General features: G+C 36.6%; 1 long non-coding RNA gene across 2 annotated transcripts; it reads right to left on the bottom strand.

Annotated features, from left to right (window-relative positions):
- Positions 1-16,494: 16,494 nt before the first annotated feature.
- Positions 16,495-22,142, bottom strand: LOC129470062 (uncharacterized). Of its 2 annotated transcripts, XR_008653154.2 has the most exons (6): positions 22,075-22,142; positions 20,890-21,147; positions 19,315-19,366; positions 19,049-19,116; positions 18,798-18,880; positions 16,495-16,573 (listed from the first exon to the last, which is right to left on the bottom strand). It is a non-coding gene; the product is annotated as an uncharacterized lncRNA (long non-coding RNA). The 2 variants fall into 2 exon arrangements; XR_008653153.2 differs by lacking the exon at positions 22,075-22,142 and having other exon boundaries at positions 20,890-21,230.
- Between the last annotated feature and the right edge of the window lie 102 nt (positions 22,143-22,244).

Below are 22,244 nucleotides of genomic sequence, written 5' to 3'. Positions count from 1 at the left end.
TGCTGCTTAGAAATTTCTTCCACCAGATACCCTAAATCATCTCTCTCAAGTTCAAAGTTCCACAGATCTTTCCAAACTTTCACTCATCTTCCTGTCTTCTTCTGAGCCCTCAAAACCGTTCCAACCTCTGTCTGTTACCCAGTTCCAAAGTCATTTCCACATTTTCACGTATCTTTGTAACAATATCTCACTCCTGGTACCAACTTTCTGTATTAATTCATTCCCACACTACTATAAAGAATTACCTCAGACTGGGTAATTTATGAAGAATGGCAGAAGGTGAAGGGGAAGCAGGGCATGTCTTCACAAGGCAGAAGGAAAGAGTGAGGGGGGATGTGCCACACTTTTAAACCACTAGATTTTGTGAGAACTCAGTCACTATCATGGAGGAAATCTGCCCCCATGATTCAATCACCTTTCACCAGTTACCTCCCCGGACACATGGGGATTAGAATTCAACATGAGATTTGGGAAGGGCAAGGGATAAAATGATACAGATTGGCTGCGTCGCCTCACAAATGTATATGTGCACACACACACACACACACACACACATACAGGGGTACTTCATCTCATTGTGTGTCATATATATATACACACACATGCACACACACAGATATATATATATATATATGTTCAAACTGGAACTTACACCATCAGCTCTCTTGGTTCTCAGGCATTCAGACTCACACTAGTGTTATACCATCAGCTTTTCTGGGTCTGATATATATCAGAGCTGATATATATCCCAATAATTTCCTCATCTTCATCCAAGACCACCTCAGCCTGAACTTTGTTGTCCAGAAATACTGGCAGCTTTTCTTGGTCTGATATATATAAGAACTGAGAAAAGCTGATGGTAGAAGTCTAGTGTGAGTCTAAAGGCCTGAGAATTAGGAGAACTGATGGTGTAAGTTCCAGTTTGAATTTGACTCTGAATGCAGAAGACCAATGTCCCAGTTCAAAGAAAGACAGAGAACCAATTCCAACTTTCTTAGATTTTTGTTCTCTGCAGGCCTTCATTGGATTGGATGAGGCCACTCATATTGGGCAGGGTAATCTGCTTTACTCAGTCTGCTGGTTGAAATGTGAATCTTATCCAGAAACACCCTCACAAACACACTCAAAATAATCTTTAACCAAATATCTGGACACCTTGTGTTCCAGTCAAGTTGACACATAAGGTAAGCCATCACTGAAGCCTTGATCCAACAACTGATTGTAGAGAAAAAGGAAAGAATACTTATTTAGATAGAGAGAAAGAACCAAGCAACTGAGGGAGTTGGGTTTTTTTTTAATAAACTTTCTTGTTGACAAGTAATGTTTTTTCTAATCGTATACCGGATATACATTAATGTTCATTGAAATAAGCAGAAGTTTATATGTACACAAAACTTTCATTACATCCAAAAGTTTACACATAAGGTAAACCATCACTGAAGCTTTGATCCCAATAACTGATCTTAGAGAAAAAGGAAAGAGTAACTTATTTAGATAGAGAAAGAGAACCAAGCAATTGAGGGAGCTGGGGGTTTTAAATAAACTTTCTTGTTGATGAGTAATGTTCTTTCTAATAAAATACCTAATATACATTAATGTTCATTGAAATAAGTGGAAGCTTATATACACAAAAACTTTATTATATCCAAAATTTATGTACAAACAGGACCTGTACCACATAATAATGCCACTAAATTTGAGTGTATATGTAGGTATAAACCATTAATTTTTGTAAATAGTATGTTGATGTCAATTAATTTATGAATGTTATTATTTTAATAAGTGTCCTGTCTTTGAAGCTCATTAAATTTGTTCCATTAGCTTGATATGTAATATTGCCACACATTACTAGATTATAAAAACTCTGATTTTATATTTATAAACAAAATAATAAACTCCTTCAGAAATATATATGGCTTATATATATATTTAAAATGCTTGACTCACCATGACATAAGTTTACCTATATAACAAACCTCCATATGTGCCCCTGAACTTAAAAGTTTAAAAAATACATTTGACTCTTTTAGTAATCAAATACGTGAAAACTAAATCATTAGCCCTCCATTTCCATTCTAAAACACAATAGATATTTTAATAGGAAGGACAACCAAATACGATGGCAAGTAGCAGTTCATTTCTGCTGTTACCAGTTAAGTCCCACAGATACTATATGTTTGTTCTCAAACCATTTTATAATAGCAATACTTGTCATTATAATCACATAGTTTAATTACATGCTGCTAGAGGAAAAAAAGTGCTATTTCCATGAAAGCTAACTTGAGTGCATAGAAAGTTTTACTAAATGTAAGTTAGGAAAAAAAAATGGTTGATATTGAATTATATATAGGTGAGATAAACTACAAGAGAAACAGAAACGATAAGAATCTAGAAGGACTATGCATTCACATTGCTTTTGGTTTTCTCTCCCCTCTCACAGAATAGAAAATAAAAATCATAGAAGGTGACTTATAGGAGTGGTTTATACAAGAAGATCTGATCAGTTATTTAAAAAGAAAAAAATTGAAAGATTTCAATCCTGATAGAAATCAAAATTCTGCCGTGTAGGATTTCTAATAACATACTTCAACAATTTCTGTTTAGCCTGTTTGAAGCAACACTTTGTTGTTTGATGTTTGTATTAATTTGTAGTACATCTCACTAACTGGCCCATCTTTGATAATGTTTTTAATTTTTCTAGCTGATAATGAGTGATGTTATATTCACTAACTATTCACTCACCTCATTTCTCCTCTATATTTCCCCAACCCACTAACATTGTGCTTGCCCATGTGACTTATTTTAGCCAATGGAAAGTAGATAAAAGTGACAGGGTGTCAGTTCTTAGGTAAGGCCTTAAGATGGTTGGCTCACTTTTGCAAGCTCTCTTGAGCGTCTGACACATACCATGAGAAGATGATGCCCCAGACTGATCCTCAGCCTGAATTTTCCTTCAGCCTGGGTCCCTAAATGGGAGACACATGCAGAAAACCTGAATCCAACCAGCAGCCTGTAGTCTAGTGATGAGTCCCACTAAATGGGAGTCACACTGAAGCTGAGCTGTAGCAAACATGCAGAGCAGTGATGAGTGAAAATTAACAAAGTGTTGTCAAAGCCATTGAATTTTGTATTGTTTGTTACACAATATTTTTGCATTAAAAGCTGATTAATCCAGATTTTAGCCAATTTTGTGACTAGCCTACACTTTTAAATAATTTTTTTCATGCTAGGCTGTGTATTTAGTACTCCTTTTTTTCCCACTAAAGATGTTATTTGCCCTTAAAAATTTTTGAATGGATATTATTTAGAACTACATCTCTTTTTGCAACACCTCCAGAATAATACTTTGAAATGTGTTTGTAATTCACTTGGATTTGTTTTAACAGACACATGTCCAAAATAGGAAAACTTGCCCATACATGAAAATATTAGGAATAAAGTCACCTTAATATATTTTAAAGAGGTTTAAAGGTCTAAATGACTCATCTATTATTTTTATGACTTCTTGCATTATCCCAACTTTTAATTTAACCTACAACTAGTCACAATAGCATTATATACGAATATTATTTATCGTATTAAAATGGCAAAGGATATATACTTATTATTAGAGAAAGTATGAGGAATTGGCAGTCTCCATATACCCTAATAGCTGAAGAACAGACCTTTGGAAGTGTAAGCAATGTGCCTCTGGTCACACCATAAAACATTTGGAAGGAGCCATTCTGTCCTTTTGTTTGTGATATCCAGAATAGGGCTTGGTACATTTTTGTCAATCGGTAAATATTTCATGAATGAAAGAATGTACATGGCTGAATGCTGGCACGGACACAACCCTCTAAGAATGTATTTATTGATGCTTTTTCTCATACTCTTGCTTGCTTTCTCATGGGAGTATAATTGTACCTATAAGTATAACAGAGGCAAAAAGAAAAGGTATCAGGAATAATGAAAAGAAGAGAGCTGACTGATTCACTGATTGACTAGTTGAATGTCAAATAATATCCATAAAAATTGAAAATCTGCATGCAATCTGCCCTGGAACAATCAGAACATTTCCAAAAATATTTACTCCTCTCTAGTGTGCCCGAACCCATCTATCAGTTGAGTTGTAGGCTTACAAACATGTTCTTTGTAAGCTTGATTATACTAGTGAATAATTATAAACAACATAAAATGCCTGATTATAAGGAATTGGTTAAATCTATCATGGGGTATACATGCAATGAAATGCAGCATGTCTTGCATTTAGTAAGAGCTAAATAAGTATTGTAGACTCACTGACTGCAGTCATTAAAAACAAGGTTGTAAATGTATATTTATTGACATTGAAAAAAATCCACAACATATTAAGTCAGGCTAACAGGTTACCAAGAGGCATATGTAACAATTCTATTTCTGTGTGAGGAAAAACAACATACATATATTTGTCCATATACATAAAGAAAGTTGAAGGATTTTTACCTGAATGTTAAGAGTTGCTATTTCAGAGGCAGATATTTGTGTTTTCTCTTTTCAACTTAATGTTCTTCCATTATTTTCTGATTTATTTTACAATGATGATATATTATTTTATAATTATAAAAACAGACAATGTAACTTTGCAAAAAGTTATACATGTAAAGTGTTTGGGAATGGACTATGTGTAAAGCCAAGTCAGCTATGAGTGGGTAGTTTAAAGATAAGGAAAGAAGGAGTTCGCCAGTGTCTGGTTTGTCATGTTGTTTATGGGTGAATTTACAGGTGTCATAGATGGGAGAGGGGCTGGAAAACTTAGGTTTTTCTACTAGATCCACAGTCTATACTGAACTCTACCTTCATACGTAGTAATGGTTCATCACTTATTCTACAAACATGGCAAAGAAGGTAGTTTTGTACATTATTCCTTAGGCTACTAACAAGAAAATAAAAATCAGAAAGAGACAGGAAAAGTATAATTTAAAAACTGAATCAGTTCTCTATTCCCCAAATCCTCTCTCCAGAAGTCAAACTCCTGGAAAATACACAGCATGCCCAGTGTATGGGATGCAACTTTAATAAGCTGTTGTCATTTATTTAAAATTCAAATTTTACTGAGCATCCTGTATTTTTATTTGCTAAATCTGGCAATTGTACTGACCAACAATATGTCTGGCCTCATTTGCTCATTTAATAGGAAGTAATCAAATCTGCCTGCAGGATTATTGAAGCAGGTATCTCTTTTACTTCCCTTGTCAACTCTTAGCTTTTATGTTGACACTGACTCTGCCTTGGTTCATCCAGCCTTAACACTGACAGCTTGTCGTGTAGTAGCTTTGCTTTTCTGTATAAGGTCTGTTAGGGCCATTCTCATTCTATCCTCAATAGAAGAAGATAAATACCGGTACTTTTGCTAAGTAGAACAAAAAAAAAAATTCCTATTTTTTTTTTGTCTTTCTCTACCCTCTGCCCCCAGCCAAGAAGGCACGAATGATAGGATTCTAATCAATCCCCATTATCATCTCCTAGTATGAGATGGTGTTTATCAAAGCGTGTGTTTCCTACTGCCACGCAGTACTGCATAATCAACCATCCTGAAACATAATGACTGAAAATAATAAGATTTATTTAGTTCACAAGTTTGCAGACTGGTGATTAAGGCTGAACTTGGCTGGGCAGTTCTGCTCTCTGCTGGGGTCACATGCATGTCTGGCATTTGGCTGGCTGTTTGCTGGAGTGACAGGGGCCACTGACCCATGCATTTTTCATATTTCATCAGGCCATCCTGGTCATGTTCTCATGGCAGTGGTAAAGGTGCAAGAGAACAAGCAGAAATATTTGAGCACTAGTCTTTCTAAGTACTTGAACCTTGGTCTCTTTGGCACAATATTAAGTGAGTGAGCTATCTTTGCTAATGCTGAAAGAACCTCTTGGCTCATTATGAGATTCTTAGAATTGTTCACATTCTAAGAACAACCTATTCTTAGGCATCCCAGATGCACCTAATGAAAACAATAGTCCAGCATCTCCCCAAAGATGGCCTAGCAATAGTTCTGCTTGGAACTAAACGAGTTCACATTCTGATACTCACAAATTGATTTTCAGTCTGACCAGGCAACTGTAGCACTGTTTGTTACTGAGTCCATCAAAATTATAAATCTATTTAACCTTTTTCCCTTAAACTTCTATTAACTACACAATATGCACTGCATAGATAATGTTAACACAGAATGAAATGGAAAATAAGGTCTTCATCCAGCCCTAATCTAATTGTAGCAACTTGCTGATAACTAATGAAAAGACCAGAAGGTAATCATTTCCTCTTTTGAATGAAGAAGAGTTTTGCAGCTTGACTGCAACTATCTGAATTTCAAGCTCCATTTGTTGAAACTAACACGGAAACAGTACATTTGACTCTTCTGAAAATCACTATGCGAAATTGTTTGAAGACTATTGTAGAAATTTATATTCATCTTCACCTTTTCATAATCATTATCTTACATCATACTTTATAACAAAACAAATATCCTGAATTTTATAAAATTAAAGCAGAATAAAATGTTATTATTAAGGTCTTTCTTTGATGTTACTGGCAATTAACATTTAAATGAAGACTTAAATTATCCATAGCACAAGATTGAGAAAACAATTACATTTAATTAAATTTATAACTCTCAATGACCAAAATAGAAATATAACAAAAATTGGCTACTATTTTTTCTTACAGATTAAAATACAATTTTAATATTTTATTGTTTTTCTGTATATTTTATACTATATTCTATTAAGATTATGCATATAAATTCAGAAAAATAGGATAAATTCTTTTTGATTTTTGATTCTGGTTATGTGAGCCTATGTGTATCCCATATTACCAATTATACATAATGTGAAGAGTTTTAATGTAGTCAAGTGAAGTGCAATGTTGTCACTGAAGTGACATTTTTGAAAGTATTTTTGAAGATTTACCTCGAATTCTGTGAATTACTACCGTTTATACCAAATAAACATGTAGCTTTGTCAGAAAAGATTTTTCTTTTTGTTTGGGCATACCGATTACACTCTAAATACTTTTTGAAAAGAAAAAAAAGCTAGTTGTGACAGTGTAAAAAGAACCTTGGACTTTGTGTCCTGCTTTGAATCTCCAAAACTTGTTAGTTGTATGACCTTGGACAAATGTCACCAGAGCTTTATGTTTGTGTGCAGTTTCATGAAACAATTGAAATGAAACAGTGGCACACTGCAAGAACTCAATAAGCTCTTATTGAACAGCTGAAAGAGAAGGTACAGAAAGAAAATAAAAAATGAGTTTCCCACCTACATTTTACTATGGAAATACCCTCTGGTTTTCACTGTCAATTGACTTTTTCTGGATTCAGGCATGATGAAGGTCAGTAATTTCTCCCTTGTTCTATAATATGGATAAAGAACAAATATTATGGGAGTTAACTGCGAAAATGAATTTGGGAAACTATTAATCTAAACAGAATGAGATTATTGTATCAATGCTGTCTCTAAAATGTGGATGAGGGATTTGTCCTAAAACAGTTTATACAAATACCTTGAATTATTAGAAACAATTGTTGTTACTGATGATTCTAAATTTTTAGGGGGTGATACATACTTTCTAAATCTGCCAAAAGCTTTGGACTTACTTTACAGAACAACAAAAAATGTATACATAAAGGCACTCCCTTGGACATCCACAGGCCTAAGTGGTCAAGCTTGGTATTTGTGATTTCAGAAATATTAATATTCATTGTCTTCCATGAAATAAAAATGCATTTTGCCTCCCAATGTGTGTAACAGTTAGCTAATCATAGAACTTTAGGGGACAGGCGGTGATAGTGACAGGAGGCAGACAAATCCTAGGCAGATGGGGCAGGTCCCCAGTAAAACCCCACCTTCAATCCAAAAACAGCCTGAAGGCTGAAAGACTAGACTGCTGGTTCTGGATGAAACCCTCAGCCTGGAGTGAGAACATCTGTTCCTGTTTGTTCCCCTTTTCCCAACTGGTTCTTTTTGAATAATGCTTTTTAAGTGATCAAATGTTGCCTTTTCTAGTACTACCTATGACCTGCCTCTCCCCTTTATGCTCCAAAGAGCTTTGAAACAAACCAAAAACTCATTCAAAACAACAATATTCAAGGTTCATAATATTTAAAAAAATGAATAAGTGAAACATAACTTTTAAACTTTTAAAATCAATAACCTTTTTCTTAATCTAATGGAACCAAAACAAGAATGGATCTAATGTCAGATAAAAGTAAAATGCATAGTGTGTAGCTCTCTAAACAGGATCAGTAGTCCATACAAGAAGGAAAGCACATCCTTTTCCTCTTCCTCTTCCTGTGGCAGATACTCTTGGATACTTGAAGACCAGCCTCATTTTTTCTTGCCAAAAGATTCCACCTACCACTATAGAGGCTAAAAATATGGCAGGAGATAGAATGCTGGCCAGTGAGACAGAAAAGCAGTTTACTCCGACTTTTAGGAAATATTTATTTTTCCTTGAATGAAAGCATTAATAGAGAAGAAATTGCTGCCACTTCCTTTCTACTTCTGGATATTGTCCTATGAGGATAATAGTTGCACAACTGCAGCCACTTTGTGACCATGAGTTGAAGACCAAGAGATACTGACACAGAATCCTGGTAATTGACATTGCTGAGCCACTTACCCCACCCTGATCTGCATATCTATAGACTCTTCATTATGTGGGAAAAATTAGCCCATACTGTTTATAAATTCTTTTTTAGGTGGCTATTCTGTTCCTTGTGGCCAAAAACACACTATTGAACCTCTGATGCAGGGTTTTTCTCAGTCACTTGTCAGCTGGTGACCCCTGGCTGGTGACACCCTTGCCCAGGTCTTGCTTGGGGCCCAGGTTTGTCACAGGAGACACACTGTCCACTCAGCCTGGTGGACTGTGACTGGTGGCACTCTGGCATTGATCCCACAGCCACCACAACTGCACTCGCAGCTCCTGGCAGGAGGGGGTGTGTCAGGAAGCAAGTGTGTGGCCCAAGTGGGCACTCCAAGTGCTGGCACAGGAGCAGGCTCTGTGTGGTGCTTGCAGCCGGACCAGGCATATCACAAGCCACTCCTGTGGTATACCCCAGCATCCAGAATAGGGAGAGATAGTGATGCCTAGGCAGGGGTGCATATGACCCTAAAGCCCCAGAAGGGATATTACAGCATTCTAATTAGCTCTTTTAGTCTTCCCATCCACACCCCAACAGATGGCAGCATGTTAACAGCTCTGTCAGCCCTTTGCCCTGCTCTGGTGTCTACAGCTCCAAGGCTGGCTCAACCCTGCCACTGCTTTCATTGCATGGGGTGGCCGCCCTCCACTGGCAAAGAGCAGAGGGCCATGATATTACAGCCTTGTCTGTACCCATGTTTGGTGGGTCCCAAGCTCTTGTCCCTTGTCCAAGAATAATGAGAATATGCTGACAATAGAAGAGTGAGGAAGGGGGAGAAGAATTTTATTGAGTGGCAAAACACCTCTCAGCAGAGAGGGGATGCACAGGTGGACAGCCACCCGACGTCAAGTGGTTTCTCTCCCAGTGTGGCTGAGAGTGGGGTTTTTATGGACAAAGAAGGGAGGGGCAGGCCATAGGTAGTATTTAAAAAGGCAACATTCTGTTATTTAAAAAGCATTATTCAAAAAGAACCAATCAGGAAAGGGTGGGCAAACAGGAACAGACGTTCTCACTCTGGGTTGCAGGTTTCATCCAGAACCAGCAGTCTAGCCTTTCAGCCCTCAGGCTGTTTTTGAATAGAAGGTGGGGTTTTACTGGGGACCCACCCCATCTGCCTAGGATTTGTCTGCCTCCTGTCACTATCACCGCCTGTCCCCTAAAGTTCTATAATTAGCTAACTGCTATACACATCAAGAGGCAAAATGCGTTTTTATTTCATGGAAGACAATGAATATCGATATTTATGAAATCACGAATACCATGATGGAGATTCTTGTCTTGAATCGTAAGTAATGACAGAGATGGCCTATGATGCTACTGTTTTGGTTCCAACCTGGAAATTCTTTTCTCTTTCTATTTCAGAGACTCTCCAATCCCATCCCTTGGCAAAGGATTGGTTATAATGCAAGCTTGACCACTTAGGCCTGTGGATGGCTGAGGGAGTGTCTGATTTGTGAGGTGATGGAGAAAGAGAGGGAGAAAATGAGGGAGGGAGGAAGGAAGAGAGAGAATAGATAATAAAAGCTAGAAATACCAGATCAGAGTAGGTAAAATGTGCTGTGATCCGAATGAATTCTGAAGTTTTGATTTTATGTGTTTCCCCAGTGCATGTTTGTGTGGCTGTGCTGTTTCGTTAAAAGGTCTGTATAGAAGCAAATAACAATGCTGACAGTAATTTAGCTAAAAACAAAACAAACAAACAAACAAAACCCAGGTGTGTTCTTGCCCAGAAGGAAGTGAGGATAGCCTACATTTTCTTTTCCATTTTATTCATCACTTAGAACTTACTGCGGTGATTCCACAAAGTCAGGAGGCTTTAAAAAGTTAATGAGAAAAATTTAAGAAAAGCCTGTTGTGTGTTATTTTTGAATCTCTTGTAATGTCCAGGGTTTGTTATGCAGGGAAGCAAGGCTATTTTAATGGCTTTCATTTTTATTGCACTAGATTTGCAGAAAGCACCCTAAACCTTCCAAGTTAATAAATAAAAAATATTGTGACCCTTGGTAGGCAAACAACATTACTTTGGCACTGGAATTTTTAAAGATTATTCTCCTATTATTTGACCTCAAAGACTTTACATTCATTGCTGCAAATTCATAATGCTAATTGAGTTAAACCCTGACATGGATTTTGATATTTTAGTACTATGCCCTACTTGATCACAAAGGACTGGGTAATCAGGTTCACCCTTAATCATGACATCTTGTGACTTCTTTTGTGTTGGTTTCTTGTAAAGTGAGTTGAATTGTATATTCCAGGTTAATTAATATGAATATATTTTTCTCTCCAACTAATTAAAAATCCCTTGAAGGTAGAGACTCTATGTTATATTTTTCTGTTTCCTCCAGAACAGGGTTACCTAAAGAATGTCCCATGGAAAACCACTTCCTTGGGATGCCAGTAAATATTTTTTAAAAAGTTATATTCTTAAATGAGGTAGAAAAAATTATTTTTTTTTAAGCAAATCTTTAAAGTATAACACTTCAGAACATTTAAAATACAAACATATCCCATGTCCCCAAGCTAGGTACATATATGTAGAAATTCCCAAACATAGCTGAACATAAACTTTTTTTTGGAGAGGGAGGGGCAAAGTGGTGTGATAAGATATCTCTTAAGAAAAAATATACACTGTGAAATGTTCCTCTGCAGTACGTGGTCTACTATTACGAAGATGGTGTGTGTCATATGCAAGTATAAAGATTCTTTTATTGACTTCAAAAACTTCTTTCATGAGGAATGATGCTTACTTATTTTTCCAATGAGGGAAAAATAATTTTAGCACTTATAATCTGGTAAATCATCTTTACATCAACAATATCTTGATTTAAGTGTTTAAAGAAATATTTAAATATATGGTTTTATAAAAGCAAGAAACAAATTTGTTGGAAATAGCTGATTCATATTTAATGCATTATTTAAAATTTATGTAAAGTGTTCTTATGCAAAGATTTCTAGTGAATAGCCAGTAAATCTTGGGACATCCTGCTTCCAGTATGGTGATTAATTTATATCATTCAAACTTCTTGCTGTAAGAAAAAAAAAAAGTCTAGAAAAGTTGAATAGCATTTGAGTCATACCAGGGAAGAAATGATTTAGAGAGCTAAAATCCTGAAGAGTAGGGGAGTGCAGGTAGATGAACCCGATATTCAATTCTGCTTTTTCCAGCAAGGTATTTGAGAGGCTGGATAACTGAAAAGAACTTTGGGCAACCTTGTGGTGCTCAGCAGGCTAAAAATTAGAGTTCGGGACTTGCCAAGGAGGAAGGGCATGAAAAAATACTCCAGTCTTTCAGCTGGGACCTGTGAAGGGCAACACTTCCAAGTAATGGCTATCCAAAAAAGACCAGCTCTCATAAAGACTGAAGTTTAGTTTTGAATCAGTTCACTTCCTAAAAGAAAGTACTCTGCCTCTCTCATGTAACTGCCTGCCAAGGGCAAAGGTAAATCTTTTCTGGAGGAAGGTAACAGCATCCAGCAACTCAAATTACTTCTGCAATTTTTTTTTCATAAGAGAAGGTCAGATAGATATTCAATAAAAAATAGCAGGGCATACAAAGAACAGGAATGTCTGAAAGAATGGATAGTAGAAACAGACTCATAGGAGATCTAGATACTGGAGTTATCAGACAGGTCTTTGAGAAAACAGAATAATATGTTCACAAGAACCAGAATCTATATAATGAGTCAAATTGAAATTACAGAAAATTTTCAGGAGAAAATGTTTAACTCTTATCCACTAATTCAACACTATTTATTGACCATCTAATGTGAGCCCAAAAGAACAAAGAGAACAAAAGAGAAAAAAGGGAAAGAAATTGTGGCCTTGAGGTACTTACATCCTTGTATTAGGTTGGTGCAAAAGTAATTGCAGTTTTTGCATTGTTGAAATTTGACATTTGATATTGAAACATATTCTTAAATAAAAGTGGTTATGTTATACATCATTTTAATGCTCATTTCTCACTTTTTTTTGCTAATGACTTATTACTTCCTGTTTATGTTATATTTATTTTAGACTACGAAAATGATGTTAGACAAAAAGCAAATATGAGTGATTTTCTTAAGTTAAAATTTTCTTGTTAAATTAAAAATGGGTCGTAAATCAGCGGAGACAACTCGCAACATCAACAACCTATTTGGCCCAGGAGCTGCTAACATACAGTGCAGTGGTGGTTCAAGAATTTTTACAAAGGAGACGAGAGCCTTGAAGATAAGGAGGATAGTGGCCAGCCATTGGAAGTTGACAACGACCAATCAAGAGCAGTCATTGAAGCTGATCCTCTTACAACTACACAAGAAGTTGCCGAAGAACTCAATGTCAACCATTCTACAGCCATTTAGCATTTGAAGCAATTGGAAAGGTGAAAAAGCTCGATAAGTGGGTGCCTCATGAGATGAGCGAAAATCAAAAAAATTGTCGTTTTGAAGTGTCATCTTCTCTTATTCTACACAAAAACACCTAACCATTTCTCGATCGGATTGTGACGTGCGACAAAAAGTGGATTTTATACAATAACCAGTGATGACCAGCTCAGTGGCTAAATCAAGAAGAAACTCCAAAGCACTTCTCAAAGCCAGACATGCACCAAAAAAATGTCATGGACACTGTTCAGTGGTCTGCTGCTGGTCTGATCCACTACAGTTTTCTGAATCCTGGCAAAACCATTACATCTGAGAAGCATGCTCAGCAAATTGATGAGACGTGCCACAAACTGCAATGCCTGCAGCCAGCATTGGTCAACAGAAAGAGCCCGATTTTTCTCCGTGACAGGGCTCGATTGTAGGTCTCACAACCAATGCTTCAAAAGTTAAACGAATTGGGCTACGAAGTTTTGCCTCATCCACCATATTCGCCTGATCTCTTGCCAACTGACTACCACTTCTTTAAGCATCTCGACAACTTTTTACAGGGAAAATGCTTCCACAACCAGCAGGATGCAGAAAATGCTTTCCAAGAGTTCATCAAATCCCAAAGCATGGATTTTGACCCTACAGGAGTAAATAAACGTATTTCTCATTGGCCAAAATGTGTTGATTGTAATGGTTCCTATTTTGATTAATAAAGATGTGTTTCAGCTTAATTTAAAATTCAAAGTCCAAAACTTCAATTATATTTGCACCAATCTAGTAGCTACAGACAAAAATAAACAACACATATAAGTAAATAAATAACATGTTAGAACATTGTAAGTAACAAAGGAGAAAATAAATAGATAAGAAACTTCAGGTAGGGTGGTGCAGTTGGGGTGAGTGGATGTAATTTAGATAGAGTTGAAAGGGAGACTCATTTAGAAGGTGACATTCATACAAAGCCTTGAAGCTGACATCTTGATAAGCCCAATAAGTCAGGCTGATAATTGTGGGGAAAGCATTCTAGACAGAAAGAAAGCCACTGCTAAGACCCTAGAACAGGAAATTAACTCGTAAATTCAAAGAACAGTGAGGTTATGCATGTAGGTGGAGTGGAGTGAACTAGAGGGAGAGAAGTGTTGGTAGGAATCAGGAGGAGGGGGTTAAATAATATTGAACTTTATTGGTCAAAGGGACTTTGACTTTTACTCTAAGTTATATAGGAAGCCTTCAGAGAGTTCTGAACAGAAAGGGCTATAATCTGTTGTACTTTTGTGTTGTTGTTTGTTTGTTTTGAGTCAGGGTCTCACTCTGTTGCCCAGGCTGGGGTGTAGTGGTGCAACCTCAGCTCATGCAACCTCCACCTCCCGGACTCAAGCGATCCTCCCACTTCAGCCTCCTGAGTAGCTGGGACTATAGGTGGGCACCACTGTGCCTAATTTTTGTATTTTTTGTATTTTTGCCATGTTGCCCAAACTGGTCTTGAGCTCCTAAGCTCAAGCTATCCACCTGCCTTGGCCTCCCAAAGTGCTGGGATTACAGACATGAGCCACTGCATCAGGTCTGATGTACATTTTAAAAGGATTTGCCTTGCTGCTCAATTGCAAAGATAACAAAAACTGGAGCAGTTAGGGACTATTGTAGAAAACTAGGAGAGAGCTTAATGTGGTTCAGACAAAGTTGAATAAGAATAATATGGAAAAATGACTGGATTGGACTCTGTTCACACTTTGAATTTGGAGCAAATACCAATTTCTTATGGGCTAACTGTTGGATATGAAAGAGTAATTATTAATAGCCACCTCTTTCACGATAAAGGTTCTGGTGTAACCAATAAATTATATGATCACCTTAGTTAAATCTGAGTAAACCTTTCTAGGTCGTGGTGTATCATTATTTTAGTGTACTCCTTGGTCCTAAATTCTAATAATTTATATAGAATCATATAATCAAGAGTGATTTAACTTTCTCAGTGATTTGGAAACACACCATAAGGATAATATGTTTAATAATGATTTTTAAAAATTTAGACTGGCTCAGTGGCTTACATGTGTAATCCCAGCACTTTGGGAGGCCAAAGTGGGAGGATTGCTTGAAGCCAGGAGTTCAAGACTAGCCTGGGCAATATAGCGAGATCCTGTCTCCACAAAAGATACAAAAATTAGCCGAGCATGGTTGCACATGCCTGTAGTCTCACCTACTTGGGAGGTTGAGGCAGGAGGATCACTTGAACCTGGGAAGGCAAGGCTGCAGTGAACTGTGATGGCGCCACTGCACTCAAGGCTGGGCATCAGAGTGAGACCATGTCTCAAAAAAAATCATTTTTGAATCTTTCTTGGAGTGGTAGTCTTTAAATAAGTAGTTTTCTTAGTTTTGAGGGCTTGGTCAACTTTCTCAACTTCTTTGACTCATTTTAACCATTCATTTCTTCTAGGAAGACTTCATTAAACTATTTGAGCTTGTTAGCAATTTTTTTACAAAAGTATTCTAATTCTTTTAATTTTCTTATATATATTTGTTTTTTCTTAATTAGATTACCCGATAGTTTATCTTTTTCTACTATCATTATTTTCTTTTTGGAGGAGAATCATATAGCCAGCTCTGGATTTACTTATCAGTCTTTCAATCTTTTAATTTACCCATTTATATTACTGATTAATTTTCCTTGCTTTCCTTATATCTTTTACTAAAAGTTCCATGTTTAATATTTCCTGGAAATTTTTATTTTCAAGATCTATATTGTTTGATAGATAAAGAGTCTTGAGAGTTATAGCTACATAAAATTGATTCTATTTTATGTAATATTTTTGCCTGGAATATTTCTTTGTGTAATATTAGTATCATGGCTCTGCTATACTCTTGCTCATTCTTTCACTTTTAAATATTCTGGGTTATTTTATTTTAGAACTGCTTCCTAGATAATACATAGTTGAGTTTTGTTCTTTGACTCAATTTTAAAGAATTAATTCCTTTTAATAGCCTATTCTATCTACAAAATGTTAGCTGTTTTTTTTTCTGGTCTATTTTGTAGTTTTAGTGCTATATTACTATTTTCTTTTATCCTACCTTTTGCTATATAATCATGTTCATTCATATTTAGGGGGTGTGTGTGTGTGTGTGTGTGTGCTTATGTAACTGTCAATTTAGAAAGCAGGTATCTGTTTTGAGTTCTGTTTGGGAGTTAGCTGTTTAATTGCCAATAATATGCCTACATTTATATTTTTTAAATTATCAACTCAGAAATAAAACAATTTCTATTGAAATTATCCCACTTATGCCATTTTTCTTGAGAGCTTCCTGCTACCAATGGGCTTTGTTAGAATTATTATTATTTTAACATGTTGTCACAGTCTATTAAAAGGGAATTTTCTTTTTCAACCATCTTATAGTTTTATATAAAATATAAGTAATAATTTTATAACTATAATTACATATTTATTTAATTTTATATTTATGTTCAAATCAATTAAGCGCTTACCTTCTTTATCAATCAGCAAATATTTCTTGAGGGCTTTCTACCTGCTAGGCTTGTGCTGGACAAGGGAGATACAATGGAGCCTGTGAAGATAAGACCTCTCTCACCAAGAGGGACGACAATAACAAATACACGCGTAAATCAATAAAGTAACCATAACCCATGGAAATAAACCAAATGACTAGTGGAGGATAAGCGAAAGAGGCTATTTTAAATAAAGCGGTCAGATAAGAAGTTTTAGAGGAGGTATCACTCAAAGCACGGGCAAAGGCCCACTATAAAAAAGCAGGATAATAACATTCCAGGCAGATAGGAGAGGAACGTACATGCAGAGTACCTGAGAGTGCAACAGAGCTTGGTATATTTAAATTTATGCTGGAGGTTGCAAATTTTTTGTGTGAAAAATCAGACCTTGGCAATGACCTTGAGCAGTAGGATATAAATAACTCCCATAAGCTTAGTGTTCCAATAATGGAACACTAGGCATAAGTGGGTTAAGAAACTGAAAAATGGCCTGTGTGCTGTGGCAAAGTGAGAGACATCAAATGAAGCTGCGATTCAACATACCTCCTTCATTTTTAATTTCTTGTTGTCCTTGAATTCTGGAAAATTTTTAGCTACTGTCTTATGATTTACGGTATCTTGCCTATTCTATTATTTCCTTTCAAAAATACAAACACTCTTACATAAGAATTTCAGATCAAGCAAATAGTATAAATTCAGGCTCCACAATGGGGCATGATGCTCTGATTTTCTTCTTCTGTGAATTGATAGCAAGCTTCCATGGAGTTTCCAAGGACAATTAATTGTGATTTCTAAATTCCCCTTTCAACAACTAGGGCAGTTAAGGGCTATTTTCTAGTGGTGTTTGTTAAAACTGTAAATATTGGATATATATCAGTTAATGTCAAGAACTGTTAAGGATGTAAGATTTTCATCCTACTTGCAAGTTAACAAACTTGGCATAGTTTTGTGGATTTTAACAAGACATGAGATTCTTTGGTCAGAGACAAAGGGTTTTATTGCTCACGGCACAGAAAGCAGTATGAGCTTCATGTTTACATCAGTTTCTTCTGTACTCTCATGTCCCATGGGATGAAGCAGAGGGCCTTATGGAATTTTCTAAATGAAAAATTATGCAGTAAATTTTGTTTCATGGCTGAGGAGCCCTAAGTTAGGTAACTAGAATCTTTCATAATCGGCAGTAAGCAAACCTGCCTGATGTTTGTTTCAGAGGGAGAAATTACCTTTATTATGTTGAACACTAAGCGAACTTGCTCCTTGCTCCAGAGAGGAAAACTATCTTTAACTTCCAAGGCTGTTTGCTATATTAACATCCTTGGAAAGACAGTTAAGAACAAAAGGGCAGGGCTGCGTGCCGTGGCTCATGCTTGAAATCCTAGCACTTTGGGAGACTGAGGCGGGTGGATCACGAGGTCAAGAGATCGAGACCATCCTGGCCAACATGGTGAAACCCCATCTCTACTAAAAATACAAAAATTATCCGGGTGTGGTGGCATGTGCCTGTAGTCCCAGCTATTCAGGAGGCTGAGGCAAGAGAATCGCTTGAACCTGGGAGACGGATGTTGTAGTGAGCCGAGATAGCTCCACTGCACTCCAACCTGGTAACAGAGTGAGACTCCATCTCAACATAAATAAATAAATACATTAAAATAAGAATAAAAGGGCAGTTAGTGTCCTTGCTCAACAGACATTCAGAAATGTGAGAGACTTATAAAGAATTGTCCCCCAATAGTTAATTCCTATAAAAGATTTTGGTTTTCTATAATGTGGTGTGTTCATACTGGTTTTCTGTTTTGCTTATATCCTTCTGGAATGGCTCTACATTGCTGAAAACTCTATATATGCTTTTCTCTTGGCAGCCAGACTACCATTCTCCGTGAACTATTACTTCATGCTTAATGTCATGTGAATTACTGTAGAATTTAGGTTTAATAAATATTTGCTTAATAAATCAATTCCTTCCTCTTCTTAAATAATACGTTCAGCCCTGCTTACAGAATATCATGCATGCCTGTTTTAAAAGACCATTATGATGAAAATAAGAGTGTTAATATGTGTTTTTGTACTCAGTGCAGTTTTAGAAACTAACATTTATTAATTAGTGAACAATTCTGAAAAGCCTTCCAGGAGAGATTTACTTCAAAGTAATAAAATTTTTATTTTATTTCAGTATATAGCCAAATAAGAACCAGTTTCACACAGTGGATTAGCTTATTGCATTAAAAAGATACAGAATATGAAGCTAAAAATCCAAAACCAAATAACAAACAAAAATGAATTTACAGGATTTACTTTTCATCTTAAGAGAGATAGTAAATGAATTTCCTGTAGTCTTAGGAGCTCTGATTCCATAGAAATGATTGGCTCTGGGAATATAAGGACATAGAAGTGAAGTTTAGTCATGTAGACCATCCAACAAATTTTAAGAACGATCTCCTTGAAGATTAAGAAGAGATGGGTTCTTTTTTCCCAGGAAAAGAGGCAACAGATGGTAGAGAAATATAGCAATATCAATAACCACAAAAGGAACTCACATTTGGTTTTTTCATCAGTCATCTAGACTGCCAAGTCCTAAAGAGGGTTGATGCTCAATTCTACTGGTCTAGGATAATATAATAGATGATAGACTTGGTTAGGTTTTGTAAGTCATATTAAAGAATGGAAAACAACAGAATTTAGGCTAAAGTTACATTATAATTTTATCCATTTATGATTTTTTTTCATGGTAAGAAATGCTAAAGTTGATCTATTTTCAAAACACACATTCAAAAGGATGAGGCTAGGGAGGTGAGATACTTACATGCTTTAGAAGGAGTAATATGTGCACTGTATGCTAAATGGTATCTTAGAAACTGAAAATAAAAAATAGAAAGTAAACCACAAAAATTTTTTCTATTAAAAATTGAAATCTTGATAAAAAACGTTAACATGTAATTACAATAATATAAGCACCTTTATGACTGAGACATGAAATGATCACATTTCCTGTTCCTTTATCAGTGGGTAAGAAACTGATGAGTGATCACAATCAGAAATATTAGCTACATGTTCTCATGTATCACAACTTATTCTAGAAGTTATTAGGGTCATTTCAGGGAACATGAAATTTTACTTGAAGAGGATATAGGTAGACAAGATTCCTATAATTGGCAAATATTCATTTATAAAATATTATAACATATCTAATAAAAATTATTCTCATGCCACACAAAACCAAAATATTGTCTGGATAGTATGTGACAAGACCTTTCTAAAAACTGATGTCAAACATTTTAAACTTCTTTCCTAATTTGAAGTCTTTTCCTACCCTATCTATAAATCCTTCTTACAGAATAACATAGACTGGTCCCTTCCTCTCTCCTTTCCTTCCTTTCTTTATTTCTCAAATAAAAGTATCCCCACAAAGTAAACTACTACTAAAATAAACTACTACTGATACTAAACTATGAGTCTCTTGAGAAAACCAATTGTACATTTTCCATATTTGCTTTCCCAGTATGGGTCCAAGGTACCCTCTATGTGATGTGCCTGGTACATAGATAATACTCAACAAAAGTTTGCTCTATATAAGAATGCCATCAACTAAAAAACTTGGATAGCTCCAAGTGTACAGTTATTTAGTTGTAGTTTAAGTAATTCTGAAACTGAATTTAGTTGTAGTTTAAGTAATTCTGAAACTGAATTTGATGTTATGAAAAATTTTAGGCTTAGATACCAACTGGCTTGTTGCATCCTCATTTACCCTATATACCCTCCCATTAGAATATCCTGAGAGAAATGCAAAATGATAGCCCCAAAAACTAAGATATTATTTACTGATTCATTTCATGTGTTTGACATATATTTATTGAGTTCTTACTATATGAAGTCTAGATATTGAGAACAGAGCAGTCATTAACACACAAATTTCCTAATATCAAGTTTATATTCTAGGGCAGAATATTTTCTAAATAGGTAAATAAATATGCAGTGCAATGTTAGGTAGCAATTGGTACTATGAAAAAGTATATAAATAATGTAAGGATATAGAAAATTTGGGGGAAGGCCTCCTTGATGAGATAATATGAGACTTGAATAATGTGAGGGAAACAGCTGTGGAAATAGCTAAGGGAAAAGTGTTTGAGGCAGAGAGGAGCCAATGCTTTGAGGTAGGAGAATATTTGGCAAGTGAAGAAGGAGCCAGCAGGCCAGTGTGGCTGTTGCTGAGTGGGCACAGTGTGGGAGTGAGAGTGGTACTGGAGAAGCAGAGGGCAGATCACGTGGGGCCCCGGAGGTCATAGTCAGGCCTTTGGACTTTATTCTAACTGAAATTGGAAGCTCTGGAAGGACTTTGGACAAATGATTTATGTATTTAGATTTGCTTTAAAAGAATCACCTTGGTTGCTCTGTGCTAAATAGACTGTGATGGATGAAACAAGAGTTGAGCATGGAGAGAAGACTTCGAAAGAAGCTTCTACGAACTAAGGCAGGGAAGGGATTGAATTGAAAGTTGAAGGCCCTAGAGAAAAAAAAGATGGGAAGAAGCTCCCACTTGGTCCCTCCATGTACTCTTCTCTAGAAGGTGCCTGATGTTACTTGCTTCTGAAGGCATTTCTTTGTCCAGAACTCCTGGGTGATTCAGGAATAAATTAACCTGTGATAATTTAGAAAATTACGCAGCGTGGCTGCAAAGTACTCCTCATCTCATTAAAGATGCTTGAACTAACAAACACAAACCAATAGGAGGCAATGAAAATATTTCCCCAGAACAGAATATATTTTTAAAGGATTTTACTCCAGCAAGCCGTAGGCAATTTGTGAAAGCACAAGCTTTCTGTCCTCCATTAAGTACCAGAAACACGGAATAGGAGGTTCAATGGCGTAAGAGTGTCTTATAGTCATGTGGTCAAGTGGACTGGTGATTTCTGTGCTCATGTGGGTGTTAGTTATTTTGTTTGTTTGTTTTTAGATTGAAGAAGGCTTTACGATTCAGGCACTTGTAAATTGGGGACTAATCTGCATTTAGCATAGAGTTTTGGAATCAGAAAGACCAGAATATGAATCTCCCAGCATCTGCACTTGCTATATATGTAATCTTGGACAGGTCACTTGACATTTCTGGTCTTCACTTAATCAACTGTAAAATAAGAATGACAAAGGCTGGGCGCGGTGGCTCAGGCCTGTAATCCCAGCACTTTGGGAGGCTAAGGCTGGTGGATCACGAGGGCAGGAGATCGAGACCATTCTGGCCAACATGGTGAAACCTCGTCTCTACTGAAAATACAAAAATTAGCCGGGCATGGTGGCATGCACCTGCAATCCCAGCTACTTGGGAGGCTGAGGCAAGAGAATCACTCGAACCTGGGAGTCACAGGTTGCAATGAGCCAAGATTGTGCCACTGCATTCCAGCCTGGCGAAAGAGCGAGATTCTGTCTCAAAATAAAAAAATAAATAAATAAAATAAGAATAACAGTGACCACTCTGCCAACACATGGATTTTGTGAAGATCAAATGGAATAATGTGACTGAAAGCTTTCTCTACTGCAAAAAAAAAAAACATTTGATTCCAGTTGTTATTACCACCTTCATTATAATTCATGCTAAGGCCTCCCGGGGCCGCGCCAAGACGGCGGCGGCCACCGCTGCTGCGGTGATAGTTGGCGGCGGCCGGTGAGGCGGGCGGGGCCGGAGGCGCGGAGGCAGGATCCCGGGGAGGCGGGGGCCGTTTCCATAGCGGCGCCAGGAGGTGT

Source organism: Symphalangus syndactylus, chromosome 20 (assembly GCF_028878055.3).
Source record: "Symphalangus syndactylus isolate Jambi chromosome 20, NHGRI_mSymSyn1-v2.1_pri, whole genome shotgun sequence".
Lineage (NCBI taxonomy): Eukaryota > Metazoa > Chordata > Mammalia > Primates > Hylobatidae > Symphalangus > Symphalangus syndactylus.
This window is presented reverse-complemented; position numbering and strand designations above follow the sequence as displayed.